Genomic DNA, 12,659 nt, shown 5'->3' on the forward strand with positions numbered 1-12,659 from the left:
TGGTATAAAATATAGCAACAGTCATCAGTCTGGCACATAATCCACTGCCATCCAGTTTTAACACATTTGGATGAAAAGATATATTTAACATTTTGGGAGGTGACCTCTTTTTAAAAATTAAAACCCTTGAGATAGCTTCTTATTAGGAAACCATAAGAAATACAAATAATGATACTTAGTAAGTGTGGGGGCAGATCTGATAAAAGGAAAACTCATTAACTAGATAGGCTAGTGTATACTACATAATCTACTTAGATGTGGTACTTCAAATGCTCATTAATAATTGGCATGCTCATACTAGAATTTATACCTTGGTTCCCAATTGATGTGGCCAGAATGCCTACAGAATGCCTTGGTAAAATGCAACCTCACTCAGATTAGGATGCTAATCTTTAGAGCAGGGGTGGGCAACTTGTGGCCCTCCAGATATTTTGGCCTGCAACTCCTATCAGCCCTAGCCAGCCTAGCCAATGTGGAGAGATCATGGGAGTAGTAGGCCAAAATATCTGGTGGGCCACAAGTTACCCAGTCCTGTTTTAAAAAGAACACTATGGGTTGAATCCAATGTTAGCCCTACTTAGGATAGACCCACTGAAATGAATGGGACTTAAGTTTGACTAACATTGGATACAACCCCTTGGATACAACTCTGATGCTGATCTCAAGGCAGGATTAAAACTTGGAGAAATGTGCTTTCCTATAGTTCATGGTGCTGCTTTCTACTGCCAGGGTTGTTTAAACAGTTTATTTCCATGCATGTTTGCGCACTGTGTACATAATGGGTAAAATCCAACATAAGTCCTACTCAGAGACCCATTGAAATGAATGGGACTTAGGTTAGTCATGACTAGCCTAACTCCCATTCATTTCAATGGATTTACTCTAAATAGGACTTATGTTGGATTTTACCCATTAAATGAATGCTAAATTTAAACCACCATGACAGCATCATAATGGAAACCACTGTGTGTGTGTGTGTGTGTGTGTGTGTGTAACACAGATGCACATTGAAAGACAATCGCTTTGGTATAAATGGCAGAAGACAATATGGAGTGTCAACAGGCAGCAAATATATGACACACACATTTTTTACTGTATCTGTGTGAGGTGTGTGTGACAGAGGTTTGTTTGTTTGATTGATTGATTGATTTGTATCCCCACCTTTGTACGAAGAAAAATGGCGCTCGAGGCAACTAAAATGGTGCTCAAGGTGGATCCTCCTAAATGCCCATCACCACCACCACCACCACAAGAATAGCTCTTATCCTACAGAGTCTTTACATTGAGAAAACATAAGTAGAAATTGTAAGTTCTCTGCCCACTTATACACTGCACGTGGTGCTTATATGAATGGGGGCACAACATACAGTGTTCAGCCTACTTCGTCCTTTTGCAAGGCATCACAGCAGCAATTTCCTAACAGTTGTAAAAGCCGATCTACACTGAATTCTTCATGTCATGCCATCAACTCTGTACCTACCAGGGCAGGTAAAAGTCAGCTTACCTTCTTATATCCATGCACATAATTGTAATTATAATCTTAACTATTGTTCTTAGTTACTGTATATCCTACTTATTTTTTATTTGGGAAGTGCTCACCTTCTTTACTCCTCAGATGTTAAAGGTGAGTGCATCCCAAATCCATTATTCTAGTTTAGTTCTGGAATTTGAGGATGAAAGATTGTGGAATTACAGTCTCCTGTTGTCTATAAGGCCTAATATGTGTCATCTGGGAATCTGTAGCAGGACAGATTCTATTTGGTCTAAATTTAGCTTTCTTATGGCTGTGATCCCATACCCCTCACGTGAGCGACATGCACCTATATTAATATGAAACGTTCAAGATGTCCCTCGTCTCCCCCACCCCACCACTCCATTTTATCCTCACAACAACCTTGTGAGTTAGGTTAGGCCAAGAGACAGTGACTGACTCAAGGTCACCCAGTAAGCTTAATCACTGAGATGGGACCTGAACCTGTTCTGGCACCCTGAACACTTCATCACCTTGGTTCTCACAGGATGGTTGCTGTGTATCCACATTCACCCTTGCATCTTTTCTTCATGCATCTCGATGGTAAAGAAACGATCCCACACAGAAAAACTTCACACATTTACAAAGTAAACCATTGGAAAAATTGAGATCTGCACCTTGTGTCATATCATTACGAGCCCAGCACGGTAACGCTATATCCCTCTTGCGCATTTATACCTCGTAGGACACACAGTGACAGTTGTTGTGGTATATTGGATAATGTGGAATAAAAAGCAGGCAAAAACACTTCAAAAGAGGTATATCGAATGCGTAATGTGCCCCAACAGTTATCAGTGCATTTCAATACCGCTATAAAGCAATAGTGTAGGGCTTTCTTCACACAAAGCTTTTATCCTGCGACTGAGATTGCTCCCTCACAGAAGTTTGAGGGCTCTTTACATGACATCGTGACCCTCCAGGGTGTCTCCTGCACTAAATGCCCTTTGTTCAGTTTATAAATAGATCACAGATAACGAGCTATCAAATTAGCTTGTGTTCTGCTTGAGTTCCCTCTGAAAAGAGGAAAAGTGACAAGAAGAGGAGCAAGATCAATGAAAGATAATGGAAGACTCGGATACAGGGAGAAGGAGGGGGGAAAGGGAAGGGGGAAAAGAAAAGGAAGGAAAGGAAGCAGGTGAAAAAGGGAGTCGTTTTGATCCTGCATTTAAAATAGAAGCAGAAAGCCCTGTTTTAAATGCAGGATTTTTAGGCTGGTGTAGAGTTGCCCTAGATCTAGCCTAATTCAAATAACTGCTAGCAGGCATGAAAGATAAAAAGGTTTGCTTGACATTTCCCCCCAAATTATTTCATTTCTAAAAAGGAGAGAGAAATTCAGGTAAAGTTTTTCAGCATTGTTTTGTTATGTGCTAAATTTGTGTGATGAGGAAGATAATGTCTCATTACTATTGAGAAAGAAGGGGAAAACTCGCATAAGGGGAAAAACCTGAGATCTCAGTGAGATAGGGTGGGATACAAATGTTTTAAATAAATAAATAAAATATTTCAAACCAATACACTGTTGACTTTAGACTGCAGTTTTTATGCTATAAAGCAGCTGAGCTTTATAGCATAAATATGGCATAAAGCAATGAACTTTGGAGAAAAATAACATTCACATTCAGTTTCCAGGCTAGTCAGCTCACCTTAGTGGGAACTTTTTTATGAGTTGTCTGTAATAGAAGAACCGTTTCAAGGCCTGGTGTCACCATGACACAGTCTCAAGTGGCCATCACATAAGGTATCACAATTACTTTATACCCATCTACTCACAGAACCAATATTTTTCTCCTGATTTATTTAAGAGATCTGTCAAAGACAGGTGAAAGGGGTGGGGAGAATCCCTGGGAAACAAATGTACAGACATAGTTCTACATCAACCACTGAATAAAGGATACATATTTTCATTCCTTGCTGATTCTACATTAGTGTAGAAAACCCCCAGAAAGGATCAGATAGCGATCAATTCTATCATCGTTAAGTGGGCCAGATCTGCACCTCTTTTCATACTGATATGATCCCATCATAGTAATGCTATATCCCTCTTACATATTTATACCTCGTAGCACACACAGTGACATCTGTTGCGGTGTTTTGGATAATACGAAATAAAAAGTGGGAAATAACACTAGAAAAGCGGAATGTGTAATGCGCCCCAACAGTTATGAGTGCTCTTCAATACCGATAAAAAGCACTAGTGTAGATCTAGCCCTGAAGATAAAAAGATTGGTTCCTAACTTTCTTTGTGTGAATAGAACATTCATGCTCCCTGAAAAGGACTTTTCCCACCTCCCCCTTCCCTCTGCAGTCCCCTGAGCACCCCAAAATCTGGATCCAAGTCAATCAGTTGGTTCACATGATTGCAACAAAGGAAATAAGCCATGGTGGCTTATTTCCACCACCGCACGTGCTGGTCGCATGCCAGCCAGATTTCTCTCATTACCCTCGCTGGCATGGCTTGCTGGTTCATCCAAATCCAAGCAGCATGACTTTTTGTTGTGGGGGTGTGCAGCAACCCTGAAATGACCCAACAACAGACCATGGTTATTTGTGGGTTGCTGCCCCCTCAGACAAGACAAGCCCTGTCAACCACACCATGATCGTGTGACTGGGTTAATGTGTGTACTCCAGAGGCTAGTTAAAACTCATCTTATTCTCATTTATGAGAAGAAACTGCTCCACAAGTAAATACACATTTTCTATTGTAGCCCAGAGCATTTCCATTCCCACAGAAAAGAATGAAAAGCCTGTGCATGCAAAGAGCTCCGTGTATACAATCAGAACCGCATGATTAACCAATGTTTTTAGGATTATTATGCCAATTACATCCCTTTATTCCCTAGTAGGGAACTCAACAGCAAAGGCTGGTAGCTCCAATGTCAGTGGGGCAGTGAATCGGGTCCAGGTTTCAGTCAGAATTCTAAAGGAGCTATCCAAGGTGTGGAATTCCATTAGAGTTCTGACTGGTTCTGACTGAAACTCAGTGTGGATTCATCGCTCCACTGACATCAGAACCACCAGCCTCCACTCGAACTCAGGTGGTGAGTGACAACAGGATTGGTGGTGCCAAAATGGGATGCCTGAGAAAGAAGAGGGAATATTCAGCATGCTCAATGGGAACCCCAAGGTTTGCAGAAGTACACAAATCTTTAAAACTCAAACCTAAGGAGAGAATCCGGCCCACAAAAAACTGATGAATTAGAACAGAATATGCTCAGTAAACACACTGAGTGGCAGTTGTAAAGGAAAAATGGAAATGGGATGCGGGGAACGGAATGGAGTATCCTAGCAGAAAGTATACCTAGAACACTGGACAGGAGCACTCCTCTTAGGAGGTGAGGATACACTGCTACATTTTGTTGTAGTTCTCACTTGTAGCTTACTATATATGAGATTATTTAATAGAATTAAGATTTTGGATAATTTTGGCCTAGGAAATCTACATGTTGATCTTTTTCCCTAGAACATCTTGCTTCCTATTTCAGTTTCTCCATTTACCACAGGGTAACCACTTATGGAAAAATAAGAATGCTTATGTCACTTTCTGGCAGGGCAGTCTCATAAAAGAACTCACTTATGAACGTAGCATTTTAAAAGTCTGTGGAAGAACGAAGAAGGTAACTTTGATCGTGAGAGCCCTAAGCTGAGTAGTATAATTCAGAACCTGAATCTCAGATATGTCAAGAAATGCTTTTACAAGTTTTTAAGAGGTGCTGGTGGTGACTAAACTCATTTTGCTCTACAACTGAAAATGTGAGAGACTTTCTTGGTACTGGCATCTGTGTCATTATAAAGAGGATTAATATGAACAACCTGCTAGCAAAAGGTCAGAGTATTTACTCTTCTTCTTGCTTGGGACCCTGCTTTATATGGTTCCAGGTAGATGAATTTCCTTTCTGTATGAGTAATGCATAAAGGAGTCTAACTTGTTTTGAGGCAATGTAACTATACAAAGCCTGAGAATGTGTCCTATGTAATATAGCTACTCAGAAAGAAGGCAGGTTGCAACTTCTTAAAATACTATATATTTTAAGATGTATGCTTTTGTCACACTTTTCCATTACAGGCATTATTGGTGAAATGAAAGGCCTTAGATTAACATCTATCCAACTATCAGATAAAACAAATTATTATTTACTACAACTATTTATTATTTCATAGTGCCAGCAGTATGCTAGACACTAATACAAAACTGGAACTATTTTAGGAGAGCAGAGCATATATTTTCTCATATAATATCACTTGCCTTATATATTTAGATAGACTGCCTTTGTCCTATTACACCAGTGGAACATCAGAATTATACCCGATTTACAACACAATCCTATCCTTGATACATGTCCGTTGGATGTTGATGATAATGATGAATATTATTACATTTATATCCCACCCTTTTTCCTCTTGCAAGGAACCCAACGTAGCTTACATGGTCCTCTTCCTCTCCATTTATCCTCACAACTCTGTGAGGTAGGTTATTCTGAGACTCAGTGACTGACCCAAAGTCACCCAGTGAGCTTCATAGCTGAAGTGGGGACTAGAACCCAATTCTCCCAAGTCCCAGCCCAACACTCTAACTGCTACACCACACTGGCTCTTTGAATAATATGCAGACTAAGAGCTTCTCCACATGGGGCTTTTATCCTGTGATCGAGATTGATTACTGATGGAAGTTTGTGGGTCCTTTACATGATGTTGTCAACCTTCGGGGCCTCTTCCATGTTTTCCAACAATTTTCAAAGTTGCAGGATAAAAAGGCTGGTGTGGAGAAGCCCTAAGTTCCCTTGTGCCAACAAAACCTGAAGATATTCAGGCACAAAAAGACGGCACCTCACACAAGCAACAACAAAGCTTGGTTTGTATCCAGTGGTAACATTCTGCTAGTGCAAAACTTCTACCACTTGTGAGAAATCCATTTTCATCCTTTTACATCCGTCAGATCCAATATTCTGATCCCATGTTCACAACTCATTACAACTTCAATACATTAGGGGTTGCTTGTGCTAGTTGTTTTGTTAGTGCTTGCACAACTGCTAGTGGAACACACAACCACTAGCAGAACACCACCACTTGTACTTTTTCTGCTACCTTTATGTCAGACACAACCCTTCCCTAATAACACTTGCCTAGCTACTCTGCCTCAGGATTCCAGGATCTGCAACTCAGGATCTGCAACTCAGCTGCTGAATCTGGGGGAGCAAGGCTGCTTAGATGAGCAAAGGAAAGGGAATCTGTATTTTTACACACATTTCTGCACATCTATACACATGCACATTACAGTGCACTTGCTAAGCAATCTTCCATCTTCCTATAGATAGCAGCAGTGTCTGCTACACAGGATAAGTATGCACTGTGCAGAAAGAGCACCCCTGATGATCATGAACCCCAAGTACAAGCAAGCTTTTACCAAGCACTAGTGACAGGGCCAAAAGAGACATTAATTTAAATGTCTGCCTAGCAGCTATGTCTTCTTTCATTTTTACTCTAGATAAGGTGCAGGGCCCTGATCTAGATCTTAAAAAAAAAAAAAACCCTCCCCCCAATGCTAGGATCCCAAGCCAGATTGGGGTCTCTGTGCCTACTCTAGAGTGAAAATGAAAAAAGATGTAGCTGCTGGACACATTTAAATTAATGTCTGTTTCGACCCATAGGAAGCAGCCTTCTACCAAGTCTGACCATTGTACCATTAGTATTGTCAGCACTGACTGGCAACAGCTCTCCAGGTTTTCAGACAGGAGCTTTTCCCAGCCCTACCTGGAGATGCCAAGGATTGAAACTGCTACCTTCTGCATGCAAAGCATATGCTCTGTCACTGAACTATGGCCCCTGCTCATTACAGCAGTGAGGAGCACAGCTTTCTGGATCAACACCAGGCAATCCACTCTAACTATCACTACTACAGGGAGTCCTGGGCCTTGTTTCCACAACAATGGAAGGAGAAGCTAATTGAGGAGTCCTGGATTTTTAAGAAGGAACCAGCTTTGCTGCGATGTGGTCCATGCAGGGCTCCATGAGCAGGTTCTCCAGAGCAGTAAAAATCGCTTCACAGAACATACTTCCTGGTGGGGGTAGGGGTTGGACTGAAGGTCACCTAACCAGCAGGGGCTGCTCAACCAATAAGAGAGGCTCCCCCCTCCCCCACCTTCTCCTTTCCCCTGAAAGTCCAGATGCACCTGCATTTCAGGAGCAAGCCTCATTGACCACAATGGGAGTTACTTCTGAGTAGACACACATATGCTTGTTCTGGGAAAAAGAGCAGTAAACACAAAGACAGAAACCAGCCCCCATTTTAACCTGCAGGATCTCTGTACGAGGGGTGGAAGTTAGTTTCTTCCTAAGGTAATAACCCAGACAAAGGAGAATCAGATCGGGCTTTACCGTACTTAGGGAATTTGGGCTTTAAACTGTGCCATGTCAATTGAGGGAGATCTCTGTAAATTCTATGGGCAGTCAGAGGGCAAGCCTCATTCAGCACAATGGGAGTTACTTCTGAGGAGACACTAATGGGTTTGTTGTGGGAAAGAGAGCAGTAAACACAAAGATGGAAACCAGCCCCCATTTTAACCTGCAGGATCTCTATAACAAAGGGTCAAAGGAGTCTCTTCCTAAGGCAATAAACCAAACAAAAGAGAATCAGAGCCTCGAGATTGCGCTGTGCCTTGTCAATTGAGGGGGTTCTCTGTAAGTTCTGTGGGTATTCAGAGGGCAAGACTCATTCAGCACAATGGGAGGAAACACCCCTTGACCGGGGTCACGGTGAAAGGCACACCCCTGGGCAGGGCTAGCATAAATGCGGGGGTTGGGACGGAAAGCAACTATACCAAGGAGAACCCGACTTGAGAAAAAGAATCGCACTTTAAGCAATCTCAGGAAATCTGGTTTTTCCCTGATAAGCTCTGGAGTGGCTGCTGGATGGCCACGATGTCATCTATCCCTAATGACCTCAACACGCAGCCGGCTTGGAGTAAGTCACTGGTGGAAACACCCCAGGCTGGAGTCTGCTGTCATCAGTGACAGTTGGTCAGTTCCTGCTAGCTTAACTGTACTGGTGTGAACTGGGTATCTTTGTGTCTGCCCAGTTGTGTTCTGTATGTGTGCAGTGTAGGTACTGATTTTAACTTCCCACAAACTCCTTTCCTCCACTGCCATTCTTGCCTTCTTCCATTTCCTTTCTTTGCCTTCTGTGCCTGTTTTCCTCTTTGGCGGGGCAGGCGGGCGGGGGTGGGGGTAAATTGTAAAGTGTTCCATTCTGCTTTTCTCCATTCTTTGGTTTCCATTTAAGATTAATATACCTTTCAACACATAATTTTATCACTTTTAAATATACCTTTTAATTCCATTAGTTAAAATGCAGGTCAAATGTGAGCTGTTCCAAATGAGAAAGATAACATACTTCAGTGGGGCTTGAGAGAGAATATTTATGGTCCATTATCATTACTACATAATATTGTTCTCAAGCTGGAGATATAACCCAGGGTAAATGAGACTCAAGGGTCTTCAGGACATTCCAAGAGGTCTGTGTGACAGATGTGCATGTTGAAAAACACCTTTTACAGTGCCTTTTGAAAACAAGCTTTAACTTACCTCACTGATTAAACAAAAGACACTCACTTATCAGAAATAGGGATGCACAACTAGGCCAGTAAGAAAGATACTGATTGAATATGGATGAAGTACCACACAAAAGCCCCACAGACACACAAGCAGACACATACCTTCTCCTCTGAAGTATTTCTATAACCATAGTCCGCTGAGATAATCTGCCATGCTGCACTTCTACTCGATTCTTTTTGTTATTTTCTTTAGCTCTCTCTATGAAAAGGAACTCTCCAGGCAGCTCTTACCCTATGACACCTACTCCCTTCCATCTTCCCACTGCCATTCTGAGAATGAAATAGAATTCTGGATTCAATGTGATATATGGTTCCTGTGTCTTTGCTATTTCCATAGAAGAGAGAATTTCAGCTGTTGCCGCTTCTTCCTTCATAATACTGTGGTGACGAAAGAAACCGTGCAATTACTGAAACTGTCCATTTTGAGTTAAGAACACGGGAGCATTATATTTGACCAGACAAGTCAGGGCCAAAACAGATATTACTTAAGGGCTTTTCCAGATGAGGATTTATTGAGGAATCACCATGGCTCATTCACTCACATTTTTCACAGGTGAGCCAGATGGTGTTGTGTTTTTGAAATCCACCCATGTTTTCCCAGAGGTTCTCCTTTAAGGAGAGAAAGGGTAGAACAGATGCACATTTTCTGTGATGGTGTATGACAGGAAAATGTGGAATGGAAGCAAGGTGGGAGGTGTTGTCCCTGGGGAAGGTGGATGATGTGTTGGAAATGCCCCTCCTTTCCTGATAGCGTGCCATGTTTTTTCCTGTTGTAGAACCACTTCCTGCCGCTCTTTCCAGCTCTTCAAAAGGACATTAGCAGCCACTTAATAATTGTTCCTTTTGCTGCTTTACTCCCCTAATGCAATGAAATTACCTGCTTAATTTTTTAGCTTGCTTTGGTGCTTTAAAAAAAAAAAAAGTATGTTAGTGGTTTTCCAGAAGAACAGACTTGCACAAGGACAATAAATGCACATTAAAAAGTTTTAAATTGTGTGAGACAGCTTTGCGATGGGGGTAATGGAATGTGTGTTTGTGTGTGAGGGGAAAATGAGGCTTTCTTTTTACATAGCTGCGATGTGCTGCTGGGGGGAAGGGAGAGAGGAAGCTGGCTCAGTCCTTTAAAAAGGAAACTGGTGTAATCCTCTTTGAGCACTTCAAAATGGCATTAGCAGCCACTTAATTATTTGTTTCATTTGCTGCTTTACTCCTGGAACATAGTAGTGAGGTTGCTTGCTTTACTTTGTATTTGTTGTGTGTGTGTGTGTTTAAGTAAATATAAATGTATATTAGTGGTATTCCAGAAGATCAGACTTGCACAATGACTATAAGTGTGTGTGTGTGTGTGTGTGTGTGTTTGTGTGTGTGTGTGATGGGGGAGGGGGCACTGAGCCTTTCTTTTTACAAGGAGATGGGAATCTGCTCAATCTGGTCTCAGTTGCCCGCCAGCAGGTCCCCTTAGTAGAAGCCATGTTTGTTGGGAAATGGAGCACGAAGTTAGCAGACACAGGAGATCTGCGTGCTTCATATTTCTAAATTAAGGAATTCTGAAATACCGTAGTTCTGGTAAAATAAAAACAAAACAAAATAGAAAATCGCCATGTGCAAGCAAGTTACACTCACCAACATGTATGTCCAGAAAAGAGGAAAGGTACTATGGGAGGAATCCAGAGCACTGGGATTATTTAGTAAAGATTCCTGTTGTTAGAAAGGCAATTAGCAGGGGGAGAAAAGGCAACACAGAATGAGCATTTACCGGTACCACATGCACAAAGGCAATCTTAGAATAATAAAGGAGACTACACACATCTTTAGGGAAGAAAAGGTAAAATGCTTTTACTCACAAATAATCTTGCATATAACATGCAGGTACAGCGTACAGTTTCAAAAAGAGTTTGTTCAGTCCATTCTGTGTTCCATTACACAGGTAGGAGCGAGGGGGCAAACATAAGTGCTCCCAGCAATGGAGGAGGTCAGAAGGGGGAGGGGGAAAGAAAAAAGAAAAAAAAATCACAGGAAACCACATTGTAGGCTGTAGATATCCTAAGACTAGCTGTGATCAAATTCCCATGAATTAACTAACTGCAACACTGCTCCCTTCCAGGAACTTGCAGGTGAGCTTGCAATCTTCCCAACACAGAGCAAGGGGAGGAGCAAGTGGAGGGACAGGGAAACAACTGTCATGGACTGTCCCCTTTTACGGATCTGAAACCACACTGTGGTCACCGCTGAAAAGGGGCTTAGAGCATCTTTGTTGTTCAGTCGTTCAGTCGTGTCCGATTCTTCCTGACCCCGTGGACCATAGCACGCCAGGCTTTCCTGTCGTCCGCTCTCTCCCGGAGCGTGCTCAAGTTCATATGCATTGCATCGGTGATGCTATCCAGCCATCTCATCCTCTGCCATCCCCTTCTCCTTTTGCCTTCAATCTTTCCCAGCATCAGGGTCTTTTCCAGTGACTTTTCTCTTCGCATTTGGTGGCCAAAATATTTGAGCACCACAGTTCGAAAGCATCAATTCTTCGGCACTCAGCCTTCCTTATAGTCCAGCTCTCACAGCCATATGTTGCTACTAGGAAAACCATAGCTCTGATTATAAGAATCTTTGTCGGCAAGGTGATGTCTCTCCTTCTTACTCTGCTGTCTAGGTTTGCCATAGCTTTCCTCCCAAGGAGCAAGCGTCTTTTAATTTCATGGCTACAGTCACCGTCTGCAGTGATCTTGGAGCCCAAGAAAGTAAAATCTGTCACTGCTTCCATCTCTTCCCTTTCTATATGCCAGGAAGTGATGGGGCCAGATGCCATGATCTTCGTTTTTTTAATGTTGAGTTTCAAACCAGCGTTTGCACTCTCCACTTTCACCCTCAACAAGAGGCTCTTTAGATCCTCTTTGCTTTCTGCCATTAGGGTGTATCATCTGCATATCTGAGGTTGTTGATAATTCTCCCGGCAATTTTAATTCTGACCTATGACTCATCCAACCCGGCGTTTCTCATGATGTACTCTACATATAAGTTAAATAAGCAGGGTGACAATATGCAGCCTTGTCGTACTCCTTTCCCAATTTTGAACCAATCGGTTGTTCCATGTCCGGTTCTTACTGTTGCTTCTTGTCCCTCATACAGGTTTCTCAGGAGACAGGTAAGGTGGTCTGGTACTCCCATCGCTTTAAGAATTTGCCACAGTTTGTTGTGATCCACACAATCAAAGGCTTTAGCGTAGTCAATGAAGCAGAAATAGATGTTTTTCTGGAATTCTCTTGCTTTCTCCATGATCCAGCAAACGTTGGCGATTTGATCTATAGTTCCTCTGCCTCTTCGAAACCCAGTTTGTACTTCCGGTAGTTCTCGGCTCACATACTGCTGAAGCCTAGCTTGTAGGATTTTGAGCATAACCTTGCTGGCATGTGAAATGAGCGCAATTGTACGGTAGTTTGAACACTCTTTGGCATTGCCCTTCTTTGGAATTGGAATGTAAACTGACCTTTTCCAGTCTTGTGGCCACTGTTGAGTGTTCCAAATTTGTT

The sequence above is a fragment of the Heloderma suspectum genome, chromosome 5, assembly GCF_057233095.1.
Source record: "Heloderma suspectum isolate Gila_16-S chromosome 5, 16-S_ref, whole genome shotgun sequence".
Classification (NCBI taxonomy): domain Eukaryota; kingdom Metazoa; phylum Chordata; class Lepidosauria; order Squamata; family Helodermatidae; genus Heloderma; species Heloderma suspectum.